Source organism: Pelobates fuscus, chromosome 7, assembly GCF_036172605.1.
Source record: "Pelobates fuscus isolate aPelFus1 chromosome 7, aPelFus1.pri, whole genome shotgun sequence".
Lineage (NCBI taxonomy): Eukaryota > Metazoa > Chordata > Amphibia > Anura > Pelobatidae > Pelobates > Pelobates fuscus.
The window spans coordinates 9,351,854-9,364,135 of NC_086323.1; the positions used below are offsets into that span (position 1 = coordinate 9,351,854).

At 40.9% G+C, this 12,282-nt stretch overlaps 1 protein-coding gene across 1 annotated transcript in view; it reads left to right on the top strand.

Moving 5' to 3' along the window:
• Positions 1-12,282, top strand: part of PTPRF (protein tyrosine phosphatase receptor type F) — a 965,824-nt gene that overhangs the window by 244,185 nt on the left and 709,357 nt on the right. The window contains exon 3 of the mRNA XM_063427667.1: positions 2,275-2,329. The gene's annotated coding sequence lies outside the window, so the exon portion shown is untranslated. The remainder of the gene's footprint in view (positions 1-2,274; positions 2,330-12,282) is intronic.

Genomic DNA, 12,282 nt, shown 5'->3' on the forward strand with positions numbered 1-12,282 from the left:
TCAAAGTCAGGAGCGTTTAATTAGTGCCACGTTCCTGGAGCAGAGGCAGGATACATCCAACTCCTACTACAAATAATGTCCTGGCTTCGTGTCACTAAGATGATTCTCCTGTATGTACAGAGGTGGCCACACTCAGTGTCACTCATTCTTTTATTGCACAATATTCCTGGACAAACACCCTTCCCACCAACGCCCCCGCTACATAAATCAAAAGCAGATACTGTCTGGTTGTTGATAATTTATTTCTCAAAGGAATACTTTAGTGTGGACACATTGTTTATATGATAAAATACTGTTAGTGAATGACTGGATTAACAGCAGAGGAGAACAATTGAAATGTTATCATTTTATGACTTTAACCCTTCCCATTCTTTATCAGTTATTAATGGAAATGAACCCTCCTGCCCCGAGTAATGGGGTACATTATCTATTGATATTGCTAATCTTGGGGCTCCGTTATCATTTTATAACCTGTTTTGTAATATTCACTTTTTTTTTTTGTTACTTGTTCGTTGTTTTATTTATATTTTGATTGAAAATCTGCTGCCTCCTGAAAGGCCAAAATGTGCCATTGAAAATAATTAACCTTTCCCATAATGCTCGAGTTCTTGAGTCTAGTATAAGGAAATTATGTCAGCATTAACATAAATGACCTGTTTTTAGGAATTATCTAACAACTTTCAGTAAATTAAAGAGATTTATTCACTAAACACCAAATGATGAGGTGAACAAGCTACACATTGGAATTATGGATTATGTTCGGTATTTTATTCGGTTTTATGTTACCAAAGTTGACCGATCGCTAGCACTAATTTCATGGAACTATTTTGGGCTTAAGCCACATTTTTTTTTAATTCTTTATTTTTGTAGTGCGTAGGAAAATAACATTTGCCTGTGAGGTACCCCAAAGGTAATCCTCCAGCACAATACAAACTGCTGAACATAGGGGTACAGGGGAAATCAAGCACATTTATATATAACAATGGGAATGGTATAGCTTGACATTGTTTAGACATTAGCGTGACGTAACATATGTTACATATATGATTTATATTTAACGATTGTGTAAAAGATTCGCATGATGAAGTGGCATACACCAGGTGCATAGGGCAATTGCATAATTAAGTTGCAGAAAGAAAAGCATATTGAAAAACGAGGAGGTATAGCACGTGAGATTAGGTATAGCGTTTGCCTCAACTTTTCTAAGTGTCGCTTGTCTCGGAATGTTAGTAATTACAAGTTTCAGTAGCATGTATTGAGGTTACAAGATGTTGATTTAACATGTCTGGCTTGGGGTAGTATCATGTTAAATGAGACATCATTCCAACCGACCAGGTAGTTGTGGGGGTCTATAGCTAGGCATGTAGTTAGTACAAATATATGAAAAACAAGTACATGTATGGATGTGTTTATATTGCAATTATCTTAGCTAGGGTGAGTGTTCACATGACTGCTTCGGTGTACAGGGTAGCATGTTTAAGAGGAAGCATTGATTTAGCCTAAGCATGCAACTAGACAATTATGCAGTATGTGTGAAATCAATAAGGCTCAGCTAAGCTAATGCGGGGTCAGTAACATAACATTGTTAACTTGCTATCATCTTCTTTGGCGTTGGGAGGGTTGTCAGAGTCCAGTAATGTGCTGTACTGTGGTATACCAGGGGTGCACTCCAGACATACCCAGATCCGCGGTATTTTCATCCGACGCCATGGATGTGCTTCAGGAGATAGTCTGTGTGGTGTCTCCGTTCTTCCTCTGCAACGGAGAGGTTCCAGGACCCCAGTCAAGCCACGGCAACTGGGGGCATAAGCGCCAAGGTTTTTCCCTTGTTCCAGCTAGGAAGCGGTCCTTGGCGGAGGTACTCAGCCGGGGTACAGGGAGCTCCGTTACAACTATTTTTAGTAAATATATCCCAATGTCTAAATTGATGTCAAAGATGACACTATGCTAGAAAACAAAAACAGAACAAAAAAAGTGACATTATATTATCTGAAAGGATCATGGGTAATATCTAAACCTTTTGAGAAGGGACTCGTGAGCCCAGTAATTACTTTATAAAATGAATATTATAAACATGAATAATCGATGTTAGGCCATGTATTTAAATGTTCATATCTGTGAAATGTCCTGCTTATACGTCCTAAATGTGTGAATATAATAGAATGAGATTTCTTCATAGCAACCAGACATTCCCACTTCTGGCAAAATTCAGATATTTTTTTTTTAAACAATGACAGGATTGGATTTTCTAACATTGATCGTTTTCCTTTCCAGGAATAATTTAATGAGAACTCCTCATTTACCGGACTATCATCACTGACAAACTGCGGTGAGTTGATCTTACTTGTATTTTCTGTTATATTGTTCAAAGAAAACGAAAACAAAAAAGGTCACAACTGAAGTGAGACGTTAAATTTCTAACAGTCACGATATTAAACCCTAAAATGTAAGCATTGCCGCGTCTACTAAATGTAACTAAAACGAAAGCATCCCTGCACTCGGACATTGAGAGGAGGTGTTCTATATACCTTTAGCGACCCTTTAAACCGTTGTAAAGCAATCACCCTTTCCTTTATACTTTACTTGTGTACGGCTTTAGCATAACTGTCTGCAATTTGCTACAAGTTATGGTCTCACTGCAATTCGAGTTCAATTAATCATTTTAAAACCATAATATTTCCAACTGATTAACATTCTTCTATTTTCTAAATATAGTGAATTCAGCTGTCATTAAAAAGATATCTTACACAGTTACACAGTTACACAGTTACACAGTTACACAGTTACATAGTTACACAGTTACACAGTTACACAGTTACACAGTTACACAGTTACACAGTTACATAGTTACACAGTTACACAGTTACACAGTTACATAGTTACACAGTTACATAGTTAGTTACATAGTTAGTTACATAGTTACATAGTTACAGTTACATAGTTAGTTACATAGTTACATAGTTACACAGTTACATAGTTACATAGTTACATAGTTACATAGTTACACAGTTACACAGTTACATAGTTACATAGTTAGTTACATAGTTACATAGCTGAAAAGAGACTTGCGTCCATCAAGTTCAGCCTTCCTCACATATGCTTTTTGCTGTTGATCCAAAAGAAGGCAAAAAACCCAGTCTGAAGCGCTTCCAATTTTGCAAACTAGGAAAAAAATCCTTATTGACCCTAAAATAGCAGTCAGATGTCTCCTTGGATCAAGCAGCTATTACCCCAGTAATTAGAAATTGTATCCCTGTATGTTATGTTTTTGCAAGTATTTATCCAATTGCAGTTTAAACATCTGTATAGACTCTGACAAAACCACCTCTTCAGGCAGAGAATTCCATATCCGTATTGCTCTTACTGTAAAAAAAAACTTTTCTTTGCCTTAGATGAAATCTCCTTTCCTAAAGGAATACTACAATGTTAGGAATACAAATCTGTATTCCTAACACCATAGTGCCCCCTGGGACCTCCCCCCACCCTACCTAGCATATGAAGGGTTAAAAACACTTTAGGCATTCACCTGATTTCAGCACCGATATCCCTTAGCGCTGGTCGGTGCTCATCTCCTTTTCCGACAGGGTGTCTAATGTGCATGCTCGGCGGTAAGGGGCTTTACTGGGGCTTTTCTATGCCAACAATATCTACTTAACCAGCTGCCCTGTCTCTTGTCTATTTGGATACCCCCTAACTGTGATGGGTCAAGCTCGATAAATGCTACTTTAGATATCCTCCTGCAATTGACAGACGACTCAGCTAGATTAGTTTGTTAATAGACATACCGCTTATTACCTAATAGTTCTCCGGTCCCTGGTGTTACTATATCAGGATCTCGTTACTTTTTCTTATCTTACCTATACCTAGGCAACCTTTGAAGGCACCTTTCCTACTATTGTCAATTTATTTAGTATTCCTGTTTCTCTTTTAGGGAAACCGGCTCACTAGGACCGGTTATACTGCAGGGATTTATATTCTGATCCTTCTCTTTCTCCTTTCTAATCGGAGACGGTAAAATGGATTACAATCGTACCAAGTGACTTTGCAGTGGTATTTTCCCACTTTCACCCTTCATTTTGTACACATATTTTTTCTGATACTCAGGGCCGTCTTTAACGCGGGGCAAACGGGGCAGCTGCCCCGGGCCCAGTTAGTCCTGGGGGGCCCAAAGCAGCTGCCCCGTGGCCCCGCCGCCCATAGCCTGCATAAGAAAAATTCCCTCCCTACCCATGGGCCCGCGGTGCTTGTATTGCGGCTGCACCGGGGCCCATACTCTAAGGGTGCTCACCGGGTGGCCAATACACTTAGGGCCACCCGGTGAGCACTTTTCAGCACGGGCCCGGTCGGATGCTGTGGCCGTTTAACAGCACGACCGGGCCTCCTGCTTTACGGCAGCCTGGGAGGAAGTGACGTCCGGGAGTCACTTCCTCCCTCAGAGATGATGACCCGCGCGGGAGGGAGGCTGAGCCAGGAGGCAGCGAGGAGGGGGACTGAGCAAAGAGAGCCAGTCCCCAACTCCCAACCACCCAAGGCAGCACACTGAACCCCAGGGAAGGTAGGAAACTGGAGGGGGGCTTTACAGTTTGCCCATGTGTATTTACAGTTTGCCCATCAGTATGTGTGTGTTTATGTCTGTCAGTAGGACTGTGTGTGTCAGTCTGTCTGTCACTAGGTCTGTGTTTGTGTCTGTCAATAGGTGTGTGTGTGTGTGTGTGTGTGTCTTGTCTGTCACTAGGTCTGTGTTTCTGTCTGTCACTAGGTCTGTGTTTCTGTCTGTCACTAGGTATGTGTGTGTGTCTGTCACTAGGTATGTGTTTGTGTCTGTCAATAGGTCTGTGTGTGTGTCAGTAGGTATGTGTATGTGTGTCAGTTTGTCTGTGTGCCTGTCAGTAGGTCTGTGTGTGTGTGTCTGTCAGTAGGTCTGTCTGTGTGTCAGTGTGCCAGTATGTCTGCCTGGGTATTAGTATGTCTGTGTGTGTGTGCCACTATGTCTGTCTGTGTGTGTGTCTGTGAATGTATGTCAGTATGTCTCAGTATGTGTCTGTGTGTGTGTCAGCATGTCTGTCAGTGTATGTGTCGGTATCCATATGTCAGTATGTATGTGTCAGTTTGTCTGTCTATATGTGTCTGTATATCTGTGTGTCTGTATGTGTATCAGTGTGTATCTGTATGCTGTCTTTGTGTGTTTCGGTGTATCTGTGTGTGTGTCTGTGTATCTGCATGTGTGTATATGTGTCTGTATATCTACATGTGTGCCAGTGTGTATATCGGTGTGTCTGCATGTTTTTCAGTGTGTGTGTGTGTGTGTATAAATATCTATGTGTGTGAGTGTGTGAATGCGGAGATGTATGCACATATACAAACACTACATACAAATGCACCCCGGCATTCAAACTCCAACACTACGTACAAACACACACCAAAATTATATGTAAACACACCCCTGCATTCAAAAACCAACACTACACATAAATACATGCATGCAAGTACGCCAACACCACATACATTCCATACAAAAACCTGTTTACATTCAAACACATAAAAACCGCTTAGTGCTAAATACAAACCTTCAAACATGGGTAAATGGTAGAGCCCCAGCTGTCAATGCATTGCTGGAGTTGCACGACAGATGGGGAACTACCTTTTAATCACCCGTGCGATAGGGAGGCTCAAAAAAATTCTTGCACCTCTCTACATTAGGACTGCCACTGCGTTGGGGTGGAGGACGGGATTGCACACCTGGCGAGAGGGTACCAGGGGGCCCAAGCAAATGCTTTGCCCAGGGTCCAATCAATATTAAAGACGGCCCTGCTGATACTGCCGTAATGGACTTTTTTTGACTAAGTGTGGCAGTTACTGTAGCGGATGGCACTGGGCTGTCCTACCAATTTCATGTGAATAACTGTATTCGTGTACATTGCCAGTTTCTATGTGTTTTTAAAGAAGTGTATTCATCTGATTGTTCGGTAGAATCATTCGAATAAAGTAAGGGAATGAAACTACCGAACAACCAGACCTCCCCTGTGTGAAGTGTGCCTTCAATTACCCGTGGCAACAATGTTGCAAGCCGGTAATTAACAAGCTATGCGGTAGGTCCTTTGTCTCCGGGTGGCCGCCATTCGGGAAACAAACACGTGGTGGCGGCCATTTTGCAAACTCCCGAACAGCAGTGTTTTGCCGTCGAGTGTCTGGAACCCAAATCGGACACTCGACTAGGCAAACACCGCTGAGACCTCCACCAGCCCGGTCCGTACGGTTCCAAACTACCGAACGGCCCCTCGTTCGGTGGACAGAAACAACCGAACGAGGGGATTCCTGTGAACCCTATCTAATCTCTGTACCTTTAGCTGTTCGTGTGAAGTGTTCCCTTATACGGTGACCGACCGCAGGGCCCCATCGCATGGAACCCAATTTGGCTGTTACATCCAGCGCGGTCGGTCTTTTTATTACCTCCATAAATTTCCTGAACCCCTGGTCCGATCTGGGTGATTTTTAGATATGTTACTCACCCAGATCGGGGCTATCAGGGGATGTGCCATTTAAAGGGGTACCCCTAGGTTTAGGGGTATATCCAGGAACTGGGGGAATCTGAGTACAGTGTAAAGTTATTGGGATTGCGGTTGGGATATTGCTGTATTACTTTGCCTGCTGGAAGCCTTGCTTGTGGATTTATAATTGCCTTGTTCCTGAGTCTCACTTGGATTATAAGCGGAGATAACCTGGAGAATATTGTATCTCTGCTACAGTTACTATTAGGGCACATGTGTTTTTTTTTTTTGTTTTGTTTTTTTGACTTAACAATAAAGTATCTTCAAGATTTTTAATTCTGAATAGTTTACTTATCGCATTTTACTTTTGATAGTGTTGGAACAGATTTCCGTTTTTTCTTTTTCATCAACATTGTTTAGGGTTACCCCCTTATCTGCTCCTAATTTATATAGAGACATTTACTTTAGTTATTTTTTGGCCATTCATCTTTTTTCACACTCGGCGCACTAGGCTTGCCTCAATGCTTTCCTAGAGAGATTTCACTGACGCTGGATGTCCGCATGCAGATCGTCATTTAGGGGACTCAGAGTCCGCTAGCATCCAGGAAGTGCCTCTAGTGGCTGTCTGATTGACAGCCACTAGAGGCAGTCTTAGTACTGCAATGTAGTAATTGTGTAGTTTCTCTAAAACTGCAATTATTTACATTGCAGGATTAAGGGGCACAGAGACACTGCATCCAGACCACATCAATGCGCTGAAGTAGTCTGGGTAACTGTAGTGTTCCTTTAAGGTCCCAGCATGGAGGCAGCCATCTTGGAATTGCATCACAGTTGTCGAACTGTCAGTGACCGTTACTGATGAAAAGTCATCACTGCACAGCACATGTCAGATAATGTTTAACTCCTTAAGGACACATGACATGTGTGACATGTCATGATTCCCTTTTATTCCAGAAGTTTGGTCCTTAAGGGTTAAAGGACCACACACTGCTTTCTGATGACAGAACCTCTCTACGTTATGTAACCTATAATGTACTGCCGTGTAATGTTAGCATAGTAAGTACATTCTAATGTGCAAGACTTAAATTCTTCATTTTGTTACAGTGATCGCAGTAATGAATATAAATGTGTAATCCATGTCTGGTACCCTGTTATTCCCATAAAATAGATATGACAAATAAAAACCAAAGCTGCAATCTTTGGCTCCAACAAAGTGACACCATGTTAGGCTTGATTTAATGTATGTGACAGGAGTATTTCATTGTACTCATACAGTCTGACAGCAAACACGCTGATGGCTTGGCAGAAGGGAATTGTTAAATATTAAAAGATTCTGTAGCCCACCTACGGAGGCCGTAACAGGACCATTAACTGGCAGGATTACTGTGATCTGCGCAAGGTTTGTCTGGGATACGAACGGTGCACTTTGTGTACAATTATTAACTCATTGTGTCTGCTGGAGGAAATATTAGGCTGAATTTTATTGCTTTAACAATAAAGTTGAGTGTTTATAAAATGCTATTTTTTTTCCCTGAATTTGCTAATCTATTTCTGAACGATTACTGCTAGAGACATAAATCCCGTACAAACGTTACTAATTCTAGGATTTACGAACAGCTGATTTGAATTGCCTCTAAATTTACACATTCAGAGATGTTTACCTTCCTTTGTTTTGCTGGGAAAACACATTGTAAAGTTGTGAATTAATTCATGATTTTAGCCGGCTTTATTTATCATTTCTGAACAAATCCCTTTAAAAGAGAAATGGTTTTCATTATCATTTAGCATACGAAGCACACACTGGGGCACACTCACTGATTGTCTGAAAAGTTCATCGAATCCTCAGAATATTCAGGAGCATTTGAATTGATTTCAGAGAGGCTCCAATTTGGGATAATTTGAGTCAATTCAATAACTTTGAATTAGTTCTGAAATTCTGTTCTCCTAAATTATGCAAATGACCTCAAATGGTTTTATCCACATTTGTCTCTACAGATTTGGTGCTTAAAGGGGAACCGTCACTTTCTCTGGAATTTGCATGATTAAATAAAACATTGAAATATCGCCTGTACCTTGTGTTAACTTGTGGTTTTGTTAGTTTTTAGCATTTGACATCACAATCCAGCTCAGACAAGGCACAGTCAGGGCACACATTGCTAATGAAGAAGAGAAATAGAAACATTGTTTCATGTCTCCTCCTCTCTGACTGCTCTCTATGCCGATTGCCATGTTTAAAGGGCGGAGCTTAGAACAATGATTGACAGCGATCTAAGATGGAGGTGTCCAGTTTCAGGATAGACGTGTGAAATTTTACATTGAATTTTAATTGAATTCCTCTCAAACACATACATTACTTGTTTATTATAAATGATAAGTGAACAGAACATTCAAACTCCTTGTTTCCCCTTTAATAAATAAACCTTATATTTAAAATGAAAAATAAATAAATAACCAATTAGTGCTGCTGGGACATGTGCCAATTTCTCGAGAGAATATTTCAGCCACTAATTAGCATTTGCTGAAAACGCTGTCCGGCTGAGACCTCAAGGCTTATTTCCTAAACTGTGACATGTTGTCAATCAATATGAAAATGAAGTCTTAAAGCCAATCTGACTGGACGTCTGTGTTTGTCTTTGCTATTTTCATTTGTCAGTTGGCTGTCGGGATTCTAAATCTGGTAGTTTAGTGAATAAATCCCTTTATGAAATAGTCCCAAAACACGATCTCACTCCTGTTTGAACAGTTCCTGATAACAGAACGTTCGAAACGCACTACTAAGTGGGATCTGAGATTTCAAACGCCACGTAGCGCATGGAAATGAATGCATTTAAATGAAAAACATTGTATGTTTGCCGTGCTAACCTCCTCATTATGTCGGCAAATTACAGCTGGCTTTCTCTTGGAGAAAAAATCCGAGCGACTTATTGCAGTCAGTTATGGTGGGATCTGTTTTATGGATTGCATCAAACGCCAGACGACATATCCACTCGTGTGTCTTGGACAAACAGCAGGGAGAAGGGGATGTTTGCATAGAAATTAGCAAAGGGTTGCCAAGGGTGAGCTAAAATTAGTATTTTATTTTTTTTTCCCTTTTTAAGTTAATACTTTTTTTTTTTTGCTTGTAATCAAGTCTTGCTCACTTTTTTATTATATGGTTGTAATTAAATCAGGACGAGAGCTGCTACTCTATTAGCGGCAGTGGAGCGAAGTTGATGAGGCCAGACTCAAACTGAGCTCAGACAATTATGATTTCCCTTTAACCAGTAAAATAATTCTGCGTGCCGCACATTCCTATTTGTATGTGAAGTATAGAAAGCGCGATTTCCTATACTTAGAATGGAAATACACAAAACCTCAATACAGCCAGCTAGGGCTGGGGAGCATAATGGAATCCTGACTGTGACTTTGTGTGTTCTGAAAATGCTGTACTTGGGAATAATGCTCAGCCAGACATCGCTTATTTTTGCAGTGAAGTGCTCTGTAGTTTGACATTGAAAAACAGCTTTTTGTTGACGGGCAGTTTAATATTTCTGCTAGATTTTGTAGATTGGCAACATTAAATTTAAACTTTAACTAATTTATTTTAAAAGAATTGGACTAGTTAATCGCCATTGAGAAGAAATGCTAGTAAAAAAAATAATTGATTTAGGCAGCTTTTTCGAAAAAGAGAAAAGTAATGATTCTAACTGCGTCTACAGTGTACCGTAAAGGGCCGTTTTTTAAAACCAAAATTCAAATACCCTTGTTTCTTTCACTCAGACACAATGTCCCCCAAAATGTGCCTGCTTCCAGTGGGCATGAATGCAAACTGTTTGCCCTTGCTGTCGTATGCTATAGATGGGTATATGTTTAAAGGTACCGATATGATATAGATGGGTATATGTTTAAAGGTACCGGTATGATATAGATGGGTATATGTTTAAAGGTACTGGTATGCTATGGATGGGTATATGTTTAAAGGTACCGGTATGCTATAGATGGGTATATGTTTAAAGGTACCGGTATGATATAGATGGGTATATGTTTAAAGGTACCGGTATGATATAGATGGGTATATGTTTAAAGGTTCCAGTATGCTATAGATGGGTATATGTTTAAAGGTACCATTATGCTACAGATGGGTATATGTTTAAAGGTACCGGTATGCTATAGATGGGTATATGTTTAAAGGTTCCAGTATGCTATAGATGGGTATATGTTTAAAGGTACCATTATGCTACAGATGGGTATATGTTTAAAGGTACCGGTATGCTATAGATGGGTATATGTTTAAAGGTACCGGAATGCTATAGATGGGTATATGTTTAAAGGTTCCAGTATGCTATAGATGGGTATATGTTTAAAGGTTCCAGTATGCTATAGATGGGTATATGTTTAAAGGTTCCAGTATGCTATAGATGGGTATATGTTTAAAGGTTCCAGTATGCTATAGATGGGTATATGTTTAAAGGTTCCAGTATGCTATAGATGGGTATATGTTTAAAGGTACCGGTATGCTATAGATGGGTATATGTTTAAAGGTACCGGTATGCTATAGATGGGTATATGTTTAAAGGTACCAGTATGCTATAAATGGGTATATGTTTAAAGGTACCGGTATGCTATAGATGGGTATATGTTTAAAGGTACCAGTATGCTATAGATGGGTATATGTTTAAAGGTTCCAGTATGCTATAGATGGGTATATGTTTAAAGGTACCGGTATGCTATAGATGGGTATATGTTTAAAGGTACCGGTATGCTATGGATGGGTATATGTTTAAAGGTACCGGTATGCTATAGATGGGTATATGTTTAAAGGTACCAGTATGCTATAGATGGGTATATGTTTAAAGGTACCACACTACATTCGTTGGAGAGTGAATGTGAGTACTTTGCTGTGGATTCTGCTTTTTATATGTTAACATTTTAGTTTGTATTAAAAAAAAAAATGAAATGCTTTTATACTTGCATTGCACGCTGGACTCTCACACACTCACTTACAAAACATACACACTCACTTACAAAACATACACACTCACTGACACACAAACTAACACACACACACTGACACTCACTAGCAGACGCACACTCAATAACAGACACACACAATAACACACAAACTAACACACTAAGTAACAGACACACACAGTAACACACTCACTGACACACACACACTCACTGACACACAAACTAACACACACACACTGACACTCACTAGCAGACACACTCAATAACAGACACACACAAAATAACACACAACTAACACACTCAGTAACAGACACACAAACACAGTAACACACACACACACTAACACACATACACACTCACACACATACACACTCACATTAAAAATTAATTACCCAGCCTCCATACCTTTGGGAGTGCTAAGGGGATTCCAGATTTCCCTGGGGTCCAGTGGGGCTGCTGGGCGGCCGGTCCTGCAGGCGGCGAGGGAGCACTGATCTTCCTGCCGCTTACTGATGCCGGAGCCGGAATGACGTCATATTCCGGCTCCGGCATCACTGCGGTGCGTGCGAGGGAGTTGGGCAGAGAGTGCTCAGGGGAGAATGCTCGCTCGCGCGCCCGTCCGGTGCCACCACTGCCAGCCTCGGGGGGCCATGAGCAGAAGAGGCTGGCAAACTGGCATACATACCGGGTCGCATGGCGGCTGGGCCCTCTGGTGGGCCGGGCCCAGTCGCAGCTGCGACCCCTGCGACTGCAGTATGTGCGCCAGTGCTTAAGCGTATTCCCCAGAACTGACATTCAGTGGGGAAAGCGGAATGGGTTTCATCAGGTTTCCATCTTTTGCAAA